This window comes from Rousettus aegyptiacus, unplaced genomic scaffold (assembly GCF_014176215.1).
Source record: "Rousettus aegyptiacus isolate mRouAeg1 unplaced genomic scaffold, mRouAeg1.p scaffold_m13_p_4, whole genome shotgun sequence".
Lineage (NCBI taxonomy): Eukaryota > Metazoa > Chordata > Mammalia > Chiroptera > Pteropodidae > Rousettus > Rousettus aegyptiacus.
Window position 1 is genome coordinate 29,056,477 of NW_023416307.1, and position 13,460 is coordinate 29,069,936.

The 13,460-nt window shown below is 32.6% G+C and overlaps 1 protein-coding gene and 1 pseudogene across 1 annotated transcript in view; one reads left to right on the plus strand and one right to left on the minus strand.

Moving 5' to 3' along the window:
• LOC107512506 (multiple epidermal growth factor-like domains protein 6) overlaps positions 1-13,460 on the plus strand; it is a 495,076-nt gene that overhangs the window by 92,712 nt on the left and 388,904 nt on the right.
• LOC118602551 lies at positions 10,056-10,174 on the minus strand (annotated as a pseudogene).

Here is a 13,460-nt window from a genome sequence, read left to right on the forward strand (position 1 = left end):
GCAAATCCAGTTTTAACCCCTGATGTAGATGGGACCCTAGCACCCTCAGGAACAACCTTGCCAAGTGCTCTATCATCTCAGCTTAAACAGAAAATTTACCCTGTAGCAGGAGTGTACGATGACTTTGTCCAGTTCAGGCTCTTAGAAAGTTCTTGGGTATGTTGATAAGTTTCTAGTTACATTGTTATTGATTGGGAAGAAAATACAAATCCTTACAGAAAATCTTTAATATTTGAAAGCACCAATCTGAGAATGAGGTGAACCTTCTTAAGAGTGACAGCACAGTATCCTGCAGTGATTTCTCACGTGGGGCCCCTCTTAACTGCTACTAGGGAGAGAGGGAAGGATCAAGGGGTTGGCCTAGCAGGTTTGGTGATGTGTTCCCAACCTTCACCCATTCTTTATTCAAAATAGAATTATTTTTATCTGTTTTAATATCCTGATTTGTGTAAGTTTTCTCTTGACAACTTTTTTTTTTTTTAAAGAGCTGCTTCTTTGAGCAGACAGGAATGGGTTTACATCCTTCCCACCCATATCCTACGTGTTTTACATGTTAGTAATACTGGTAAGCTAAGTTAAATAAAACGCTCTGCTATTAGAATTGAGAGTTACTACATCACAATCACCATTTCTATATAGTTTGCTAGGCTGGCATAACAAAGTGTCACAGACTTGGTGGCTTAAACAACAGATAATTATTGCCTCACAGTTCCGGGGGCTAGACGTCCAAGATCAATATGTCAGCAGGTTTTGTATCTTCTGAGGCTTCTCACCTTGCTTGCAGATGACCCCTCCTCTCACTGTGTCCTCATAACGTTGCTCCTTGATCTGTGTGTTGTCTGTGTCGTCAGGACACTGGTCTTATTGGATTAAAGCCCACCCATATAGCCTCATTTTACTTTAGTTACCCCTTTAAAGGTTCTATCTCCAAATACAGTTACATTCCAAGATTTTGGGAGATAGGACTTCAACATATTAGTTTGAGTTGAGCACAATGCAGCCTATAACAATTTCCTTTTTTATAAAATGAGAACCTACCTTCAAGAATCTTTTCACAAATGATGAGATGATCTATATAAAGCAACAGTAAAGCATCTGGCACATTTTAGGTACTCAGTAGATGATAATTAGAATTGTCAAATAAAAATATAAATCTGTGCTTATGTAGAGAAATTGTTTATTAGACTATTGATGTCCTGGCTATAAGTACAAGATTTTTTTCTCTGTGATTTAAAATGTACCAAAGTATAAAGACATCATAGATAATACTATTCCGGTTACAATGCATGACTATTTTTAACAAGTTATGTTCCATGGCAATGGCAAGACTTGACTTTTATTTACACAGCTCTTCACTCAGATGAAGAAGAACAACAATAGCTCTTAATGCTCTGGAGCTCTTAAATTAAGAAGCCCAATGAGGGATGTGCACAGATTATGCAGAATGTATAGAATGGCGATGGTGGAATTTATAAAGCCTCCAATTCTACTCATGTTTACCTCAATTCTAGAGGAGGAATGAGATTTTGCTCCATTGCATTTTAAGCTGTGATCTGTTTCTTTCCCTACTGAGAAATTTGAGAAGTCTAAATTTCAAAGACATTTGTGAAATGCAAACAGTTTTATTTATTAATGACCATTAATGGTTTGTAATTATCACTGATTAAGTAAATAAGCAAATCATTTATTAGAAGAGTTTTCAGAATTGAATTCACAAATTTTTAAAATGTTTTCCCTTCATATGGATTTAGCCATATCTGATCTTGAATTAAGGAACCAAGCTTCAAAAGTACACAATTTGAAGGAGCAGAGGAGTATCATGTAATTATACATCATCATGATACTTTTTAAAATTCTATATGTTACTCATAATTTCTAAGCTCAATGATCTGTGCTATTATATTAATTAACTCTCAAAATTCAAATAGCTGAGCAGATCACTTGATTTCACTTGCCTACACTATGTTAATTAATGAAAACCATAAATTTTGAGCCCTTGCAAATTGTGCTGCTTCATTGCATTTAGTGCTCTTGTAATTCCTACTCTTAATTAAATAATGAGCCTCCAGAGCACTTTTCTAGCTGTGAGTTGTACTATGTTGTAGATATAACTGGGATTCCTAATAGCCAGTCAGGCCAATCAATGTGTGTCTTTTTTAAAAAGTTGAAGAATTTATTATTGAGCCTTGGTGCCTGATGTGGTGAGATATACATTATAGGGAAACATACGTTTGTTTTGACTAGGTTGCCAGGATTGAATTTTCTCTTGCTTTTTCTTGTTGTGATCACCTGGATTGGAAGGGGGATATTCTTTTCTTTCCCTGTGATTGGTGCAAGCCACACTTGTACAGAAATTAAGTAATCAAGGTATATAGTGTGTTCTTTTCATTCCTTGAAGGCATCTCTCTACGTCATTCAGAAGTCAACAAGAACATAGATTGTGCATCTACAGAGCACCAGAGCGGGTGGGGCACACAGCAGTGAATAAGACTGTTTCTTTGAGAAAGCAGTTAAATCTGCATTTACATCAGTTTCTGAATCTTGAACTATTTCACTAAAGAGAATCTATACAGTATTTTGAGTCTCTTCATATAAAGAAATTAAATTTAAAAATACCGTATTATTTATAAGAAGTTGTCATAGTAAAAATGCATAATAGGGGAATAATAATTTAAGCTGAAAGTTTTACAATTAGTAAGCTGAGTTAGACTTTTACCTATGCTTATGGCATTGGTCCACTTCCCCCTTCATTTATGAGGAGGAGTTTAGATGTTTTGCGAGGGATTTAGTTCTTTATTTTTTCTGTCTTGTTCTTTTTTCTTGGAGGATTTCAGGTAGGACTTCTCATTCCGAATACTGTACGGATACGTAATTACTTCACTCCACTTACTTCCTTCTTTCTTTCTCTTTCTTTTCTTTCTTTTCTTTTCTTTTCTTTTCTTTTCTTTTTCTTCTTTGGTCTTTCTTTCTTTCTCTTTCTTTTTTGGCAAGGCAACCCTTGATTGACCTCACAGATTGCAAAGACCTTGTCAGATTACAATCTCTTATTTTTTTATATTTTATGCCTACAGCACCTTGTCTTCTTAGGTGATTTCCCATCCAAATACTAACCAGGTTTGACACTGCTTACCTTCCGAGATCAGACAGGATCAGGCTTGTTCAGGGTGGCATGGCCGTAGACTCCCCTCATTTCTAAATTCATTTCCTGCCTGATTTGTCATATTTTACTTTTTACTTGCAGTATCTTTAATTTTTATATGAAACTGTTCAGCACACAGTAAGATGGGGCATATTTTTCATGCCATATTGTTCATTTTTACCATTAGGAAGTAAACAACAATTATAGTTTATTTTCAATGAGTACCAAATCATTTTTCACACACAAGTTTTACTACAGAAGAAGAGCAAGTGTTCCACCAGTGCCAAAATAACTCAAGAAAGAAAGTAACCTAGGATATCAGGAGATACCACATGACTGTACTTGGAAGCAGGAAAGATTTAATTTGACTGACAAAGCTATTTGATTATTCATGAACCATGTTTCAGCTCAATAGATTACTCAATATTCTTTCTCTTTCCTCTTGATCCCTGCCCTCAGCATTTATTTCTGGCAAAGAAAGTAAAATAATCAATTTACTACTTGTCTCAATTTAAGAAATATATGGATTAATTGTGATTCAAAATTATATGTAATAAAATATTGATTTAAAGGGATTTACAATTATATGCAATGAACTTCGATTATTACAATGTTTCATTGACTCTAATAATACCACTGAATATGTGTTTTACAAACTGCGAGAAAGAGTTTGGAAGAGGCAGTTAAAAGTGTTGAAAACAATTTGCCTTTCTTAGACATCCACATGCATGAATAGTGGACTCTCATTGAATATGATAGAGATATGAAAGGATCTGAGGTAAACAAACAAACATTTGTCCTTCACCTCAGCTAATTTGAGAAGTACTTTTATAAGATGTTCTCAATTACTAAATGCTTCATCAATTTTAAAATATATCTTAAATTTGGAGATGTTAAAATGTGAAGAAATTGTAATCTAAGAATTGTTGATATGATAGTTTTCCATTATGAGTTTATTTCTTTATTTCCCCATAGGGAATTTCCTTTTAGGAGGATATCTGAGAGTGATTACTTTATATTTTTTGCAGTAATTTCAGCAGTCATATGATGTGGTAGTGAGTTGGCCCTCACTGCAGGCAGTTTGCCATTGATGGGGTTGATGGCCTTGGATGAGGCTCACATTCCTTAGTGGTGAAGAGAAATAAAAAATGTATCTCTAGGTTGTTCTTATCTTATCTCAACTTGACTAATGGAAGAGGACACTTGAAACATGTCTCCTTATTTATAATAAAAAATAAATCAAATATGTATACACACATATACAAAAAATTGACAGTACCTTAATAGAATATAAATTAATAATTTCAGAATGTAACTGTGACATTTTAAATATTTATTCTAGAAAAATTAGACTGGAATTATTTGAATACTGTGGTCAAATATTTTAAATAAAGTCAATAATTACCTCTCATAATTTTGACTCTTCTGACTTCCAAGTAATAGCTCATTGAAAAAATTTGGAACTAAATTGTTAGTGTTCTCTTAACTTTAATTAGTTTTTTAAATTAATCATCTGTTGAATCAAAATATTTGATATGCATCTTCTATAGATATGTTTGTAACGCGATATTTTAAATTATTTGAAATAATTGCATAATCCCAATTTCTTACTTTTACTAAGTTAGATTGAATCTTAGTTATGAATTATTAATATGAATTATCAGCTAATAAAGATTTCTTTGTAATGTGTAATATATTCATTAAGAAAATCAAGCTCTTGAGCAGAAAGAAAATGGCGATGATGATAGAGGCTCTATTCTTCCCCCTGGCAACCAAATCAAAGTTGTGACAGAAACAAGGAGCAACAGCAAGGAAAAATTGCCTGGGATCTAGAGGAACAAGCCATGCAACTAGGCAGAAGTCCAAGAAAATACTCTGCAATGGCAGAAGCTAGGACAGGGCGATGACATGAGGCTGCCTGGTCCCCAGCGGCTCACGAGGCTGCGGCAGCAACAGACTCCTCTTAAAGGGGTTGCATCTGTGAGTGGACTTTCCTGGTGATGGACCTACTTGCTTTGAGCACCAGTGCTAGTTTGGCTATACACAGGGAGCACCGGAGACTTACAGGAAGCCATTGTCAGAGTGAGGGCTGTGGCGAGACTCACTCTGTACAGAAGTACTGGCAGTATCCATTGTTCGTTGTTGAGCTCTCCTCCCTCCCAGTGCATGGACACAGCTCTGCCATAGCTGTGATGTCATCAAATTGGATATCAGAGGTCGCTCTTCCCAGAGGATTTCCTCAAAACCTGCCTCCCCCAACCCAGGGCCCCATTTAAGCTAAATCCAGGTATATCTTCAATGAGTCAGGTGTTTCTTGCTGAGATTCACACTGGAGACAACTGACCTCAATTTCTTGTGTAGACTTTTAAGGCAACTATAAGCATAGCATCTGTGGATTGCTTGCTGAATCTTAACAGGTGCCCCTGGAGTTGTAGAGGCTTGGGCTAAGTTTGACCTACAGCTGAGCCCCTCTCAGGACTGTGCCACTGGACACCTACTTCACAAATGCACACTCTCAAATCAGGAGACTTAGGAGCTTTGCTTAGTACATAGAAACAGACATGGAAAGGCAGCCAAAAATGGGAAGACAAAGAAGCAGAAACCATATGAGAGAACAGAATGGAGATCCAGAAATAATGGGGTCAAGTAATCTAACAGGTGCAGAGTTCAAAACACTGGTTATAAAGATGCTCAATGAACTTTTGGGAAGTGTAGGTAAATTCAGTGAGAACTTCAACAAAGAGATAACAAAACATAAAAATGGAAGTGGAAATTATAAAATAGAAGCAGTCTGAAATGAAGAACACATTATCTGAGACGAGAAGTATATTAAATAGAATAAACAAAGGAAAAAGCACAGTGAATAAACAAGAGGATCAAATGTCCTATCTAGAGGATGGGAAAGCCAAAGACATGCAATCAGAATGGCAAGAGATAAGATGCCAAGACAATAAAAATAATTTGAGGAGGATATGAGATACTATTAAGGATCCAAATATTCATCTGATCGGCATAACTGAAGAAAATCAAGATGTTGAACACCTGTTTGAAGAAATCATGATGGAAAACTTCCCTAATCTGGTGAAGGAAATGGACATAAAACCCCAGGAAGCTGAGAATTCCAAAAATCAGGAATCCAAAGAGGCCCACACCAAGACACATCATAATTAAAATGCCAAAGGTTAAATACAAAGAAAGAATAGTAAAAGCAGCGAGGGAAAAACAAATAATTACATATAGGGAAAAACCCATAAGACTGGTGGCTGATTTCTCAAAAGAAACTATGCAGGACAGAAGGGCTTGGCAAAAAATATTCAACAGGATGAAGACTCGGGATATACAACCAAGAATAATTTATCCAACAAACTATCATTCAGAGTTGAAGGACAGATAAAGAGCTTCCCAGACAAAAATAAGCTAAAGGAATTTGTCAGCACTAAGCCAGTATTACAGGAAATGTTGGAGGGACTTTTTTAAGAAGAAAAAACATGTATCAAAAACAGGAATAAAGAATGGTAACAACTACATTCCTATCAATAAGTACTTTAAATGGAAAAGAATTAAGTGCTTCAACCGAAAGATAGAGTAGCTGAAAGGATAAGAAAACAAGACCCTTACATCTGAAAAGGAAAGGGATGAAAACGATATTGTTTTGATGGACCTAGAGGGTATTTAAGTCAGACAGAGAAAGATAAACACTATATGATTTCACTTATATGTGGAATCTAAGGAATAAAAAGAAAAAACTAATCAGAAACAGACTCACAAATATAGTGAACAATTTGGTATCGGACAGAGGGAAGAAGGGTTTGGGGGTGCTGGGAGAATGGGGTGAAGGGCTAAAGAAGTACAAATTAGTAGCTGACAGATAGTCACAGGGATGGGGAGCACAGCATAGGGAATGCAGTTAGCATTAATACATTGGCTAGGTGGAGGGTCAGGGGAGGGAGGGTACAATTGGCGGGATCATTTTATGAACTATATAGATGTCTAACCAATGTACTGTATACTTGAAACTAAATTTAAAAATTTTTTTAAAAGAAAGAAAATCAGATCTAAAAATGCTAAATAATCTTCACCACCACACTTATATAAACAAATTCATGTTTAATTGGCTTTTATTTTGAACTCTGATTTAATCAGCAGAATTGTATGTTAACATCTGAGTTAATTAAATGAACTAGAAACATAGAAAATATATGATTCAAAAATTGATATGTATAATTAAACAGTATTCCATATGTGCACTTCAGATTAAACTACGAAGGTAAATTTAGAACCTATATCTTTTAGGGTTAGCATTATTATTTTCCCTAATACCAGTAACGGATATAGAAGTTTCTCACTGTACTATTTCTCCATAGTGGTATGGATTTAATTCTATCTTTTATTTTAAGGGCTTCTCTTTAATCGAATCATGGGAGTTATTTGTGTTTCACTTAAGCAAAGTTGGCACATGTCATAGGCAGTGGATAAGCAGATAGGGCTATAAAGAGTGTGTACTTACCCCTGAGCAAAACAGTGACTGGTTTTTGGGACCTTCCACTTCCCAAAATGCTAAGGGCAGCTGAGAAGATAGCCATACAGAAAAGGATGATTTGCAGTATTTATAAGTGGGAAGTGCTGATGTGCTCATACCCTAACTACCAAAGGAGAGAGCCACCAGAATAATCCGCATAAAAACTCACTCGTGCCCATCCTGGCTTGGTCCTGTGACCAGGACAGCTCTCTATGCTGTTTTTGCCTTCTGAAATAAGAATTCTGACTTGATTTTTTATATCCCGAGTTCTCCAAACAATAGTGTTGTTCTTCTGAGTTTCTAAAGAAAGATTTCATGCTCACTGTCTGGGAAAGTCACAGGTGTAGTGATTTGAAATGATATAAATTTTTTGTTCTCTCATGAGTTATTAATAAAATAAAATAAATACATTTAAATTTTTCTGAGCCTCAGTTTCCTCTTTGCAAAATAGGAAAAATAAATGTATCTAGAAGGGTTGTTGTGAGAAATAAATAGGTCATATGGATAAAGTAGAGTGAATACTCAATTCTTAGTAGCTATTATTATTTATTATTATATAGGAGGTAGTCAGAATTATATCAGAAAGAAAGTGAGTTTTAGTATCAGCTACATTTATTTGGAAGTTTTATCTTTGCCACTTATTAACTATATGACCTTGGGAAAATATTTAGTCACTAAGCTCAAAATTATTTGACATTTCTCTTGATTTCTTTAGAAAGAAGAAAAACTGGACACAGATATTTTGAGGAATGCTTACAGTATCAGAAGTACTCTGAAATTATTTAAGAGCAAATCAATAATAATATAGTTAATTTTTAGAAAGTATATGGTTGAATTTGGTTGTTAATATTTTATGATGAAGGTATGTATCATGAATGGTTGACATTCACTTTAGCAATAATAATTTAAGCTTGTATGATGAATCAGTTCAAATCACTGAGTCTATTTACCAAGCTGTATACATAATTAACATTTTAATTCCCCTAAATATCTTATCTCATTATCCATATTGCTTTGGAAAATACATAAATAGATTCTGGAAACCAAGAAGCCTAAGCTCTATCAGACCACAAGAAAAGGACATGAGTTTTTACTAGTGACCAAGTGAGTCTGCGTTAAATTTTGAAATAAGGTTAGAGAAAGTAGTACAAGTTGTTATGATTATACTCACTGAACAGAACTTTGAAGGAATGGGGGTTGGAATTTAGACGGAGTGGGTAAGATTTGGAAGTGGGCTATTATGTTTAGAAATGTTAATTTGTTCTAGTACAAATGAAACATTTTCCAAGCCAACAAACTGGTAATTTTACCAGTGTCTTTCCCACCCGTGCTCACCATATTTACACCCTCTACTCATGCTCATTTTATTTTTAAATAATTGAGTTGTCATCCACATTTAAGTTTTGATTGCCTTTGCATGTTATTTCTAATTTACTTTCTATATTAATTTTACTTTTGTCTGAGACTTTTTTCCAAAAGAAAAATGTAAATGGTCATTGAGCAAAAGGATCAGTTGTCAAATAAAATGCAAATATTTAAGTTTGGGGTAAAATGACATCTTGTGAGCAGTCCTAAATTCCCATTAAAATTTCTATTAAAACACAGAAAAGGGGAAAAAACTCATAACATTGAAAGCCAAGATTAAACTATTGCCAAAATATGGGGACAATTTGTGATAATTGGTGAGGTGAAAAATTAAACAGATTTATGTGAATAAGGCTCACTGCAATTCAGAAAATTGTTGAGAAGATGTTTATATCAAGCTGTTCACTAGTAGAAATTTTGAATTGAAAGGATAAATAAAAATAACTTTTGAAAAATTTAATTACTTTAAGGAATGTTTTTGCCAACTGAGAAGACCTAAAAATTGAGATGTTAAAAATGAAGAAATCTTTATTTAAAAAAAGGGAGAGGGATAAATTTAAGGTTTAATTAGTTAAAGAAAGACTTAAATCTAAATAATAATAATCGTTTGAAATTTGATAATAAAATTTAACAGAAAAGTAAAAAAAAATTAAAGTACTAAGGATGATGTAATTTAATTATTAATTTAGACCTAAAATTATAAATTAGAGGATAAGGATAGGTAAAAGTGTCCTTAATTCCTTATCTTGTGTGGTGAAGGGTTAAAGGCTACATGATATCTTTTGGTTATAGCTGATTTGGGATCTATAGCTTACATGTTTATTTGTTTTTATTTATTTTTATTTTATTTTTTAGGTGAGGCAACCCTTGGTTGACCTCACAGATTGCAAGGACCTTTTCAGCTTATAATCCTTTATTTTATTTTTTATTTTATTTTATTTTATTTTATTTTATTTATTTTATTTTATTTTATTTTATTTTATTTTATTTTATTTTATTTATTTTATTTTATTTTATTTTATTTTATATTTACGCCTACAGCACCTGGTCTTCCTGGGTGGTCTCCCATTAAAGTACTTACCAGGCCTGACCTTCCTTAGCTTCCAAGGTCATATGGGATTGGGCTTGTTCAAGGTGGCATGGCCATAGACAATAGCTTATATATATATAAAGATAACCATTAGTGGAGTTAAATATTCTGTACACCTTGCAAATTATTAGGGAATATAAAATATATTAAAAATCATTAATCAAAATAAGCATCTTAAAACAACATAAAACTATAGAACAAGACCAAATATAATAGTTCTGGCAATAAAAATAAGTTAAATTTCTCAGTTTACATATAAGATTTTGACATTTGGTTAAAAGCTAAAGTGTGATTGTTTTCTAAAATTTGTCCAAGAACACAGAATTTTTTAAAAAATCAGTGGTTATGTAATATCCATCCAAATACAAATTTGAGAATAGAGATGGCTAAATTAATTTCAGACCGATTTATTTTTCAGAAATAATTTATTTTTTTGATTCAAGAAAACTTAGAATCTTAATGATGCTATAACAAAAATAAATGAAGTAATTACTGTTACATAACAAACAATATTGAAAAAAATACATATTTTAGATGAATTTAATATTTCATTCAGCCAAAAAAAGATTAAGTAAAATAAAATATATACAACTAGAATAAATTAACCAATTTGAAATAATATATGTAATTTAACTTTGTGCCTTTGAAAGCCTATAGCTTCTTTTCAAGAATTGGGAAATATTGATATGCAAATTTCTCAAACTTGAAATATACAGAGTGCATTCTTTGCTTACTTATTTACTGAATGAATGTTAAAGATGAAAAAAAGACTAGAAATTAATGACTTTTTTTTAAAAAAAACTATATTGCAATACTAAAGAATTATACCTTACTTATCAAAGCAGAATATAAGGAAAAACTCTTAGTTTTAGGTCCTTTTATTATAAAATTTATATTAATAATATAAATTAATTAAAGATTTTAATTGCAATTTAGAAAAAGTAAAACAATACAAGCCTAAAGAAATTAGGTGAAAAATAATAAAACTTAGGATAGAAATCGATAAATTATTAAAACATTAGAAAAACATTATTTAAGAATTTGTTTTTTAAAAAATAACAAAATTAATAAGAATAAGTGTTAAAACCAATATTTAAAATTACAAAGAGGAGACATATTATGAGATATTTTTCCAGTTATATTAAACTCCAAGCTATGATATTTGAAAACATTAGTGACACATTGTGAAAACATACCAATTATCAAAATTTACTTTAGTGGAAATCAAAGATTACACAGATCATTAATCCCAACAGAGTAGTGCAAAAGAGAAGTAAGATAATTCTTCCATAAAAGTTTCTGAAATCAGATGATTTTACTTTAGTTCTGTAGACATCCTTGTACATACCATAGAAGAACATGGAAAATTTAGAATACTTAATATCCCATTTTAGAAAACCAGCATTAACTTTGATGATCAAATATGACAAATTTAGTCAAAAAGACTGTATTTCTGACTCACAAATAAAAATAGAATAGATATGGTGGCAGACGTTATTAATTTTATCCTTGAACCATCTACATTCAATCTCTTTCACTGCTAATAAAATTCTTATTTTCTTTGTGCTGTAATCTTCCAAGCCCAAGGTGATTAATCATGGTTGGTCTAACTGTAAACTAAGGATGACAATGATGTTCCTCTTTGCCAGAGGTTCACTTGCAGTATGGGTGTGCTGATTGACTCAGTTCCAGCAAATGAAATTCAAGGGGGATTCTGCTGGAGAACATATGAGAAAAGCTGAATTGTTATCCTAATATTAGGATCAGAGAGAGAAGGAAGGATTGTTGGTGTTGTCCGGAGTGGCAGCAGACATGTTGCCAACATTAGGTGTCAAATGTGAAAAACAAAAGCCTTTGACTGTTTTTAAAGATGGTGGAGGAGAGAAAGATAAAATGAGCCTGAGTCACTGATGACGTGATTGGCCTGCTGAACCCAGCTAAAATCACCTCTTGTCTTTTTCTTGTTAGTTGAGATAATATCACACACACACACACACACACACACACACACACACACACTATATGACACTGCCACTATTAAAGATATTTTTGTTTGTTTGTTTTAATATCTAGAAGTGCTAATTTTGTATAAAGGCAGAAATTTTAAAAAAATGCTGGCAAAGAAAAAAAAATAGCAATACATAGAAAGAATCACCACCACATTTTAATAAAATTATTCTAAAGTAAAAAGTTATTTTAAGAAGCAAAAAATAACCTTGAATTAGGAACTCTAATAACATAATAACACATCCTTACTCTTAGGATGCTACAAAAATGAACACTAATTACTAATTTTTTAAAACGTAAGTAAATTTGGAATGAATGTGTTAAATTTTAAGAATAAAATTCTGGGGACTTTTTCATTAGAGGTAGCCGGGGCAAGTTGAGGGTGCTCATTATTATTATTATTTAAATGCTGTTCTGAAAGTTCTAGTCAATGGAATATGTGCAGACATATAAATACAATTATAAATTTTGAAAAGAAAATTACAAATAATATTTGAAAAGAATATGTGTCTATAAATCCTGAGAGAAAACACTGAGTTGATAAAAATGGTCATTAAAATGGCCCCACTTGAAAAAGATATTGTCTGATCTAATGGAATTAACGGAATATACACAGACCCCATGGTATACTATGAGGATAGCACTGATATATCTAGAATTGAGGAGACAAAAGCTATAATAAGCATCCGTTTCTATCCAGTAGAGACACATTGACTCTCAGACAAAGTAATTCCAAACATTGCAAAGGTCTGTTGAGCTGTGTTGTAAGGTTATCTTATCATCTTTCATCATGACTTATATGAAATATCCTTAAGAATATTTGTCATCTTTCATTCTGATTTCATCTTTAACAAGATTCTGATAAATCACTTGGCTTCTCAGATACCTTAATCCTGGGAAAGTATGTATATGTGTATCCTATGAATAGAGCCTTCAAGTATATTTATTACTAATAAAGGGCTATTCCTATAAATACACCAATAAATTGGAACTCTGGTTAACCACAATAGAATGGGAAGGGTATGGATTTTTCAATAAATAATATCACAAAACTAGATTTTATGGAGAAAAGTCAGGTGATACTATATTTGCATAAAATATATCAAAATGAATTCTGCATAGATTAAACAGAAAATATAACAGATAAATAAAATAGACAAATTAAAAGACCTTTTAAAAAATCTTGGAAGAACATATATGGGAATATTTAATTTATATCCCAAGTTTAGGAAAATATTCCTGATAGAGAAATAGTACCAGGTGTGATGAGTTCTTGCCTAGGTTAGAGGATAATACCAAAAATTTATTTGAAATTAAAATGCCCTAAAGTATATCAGTAG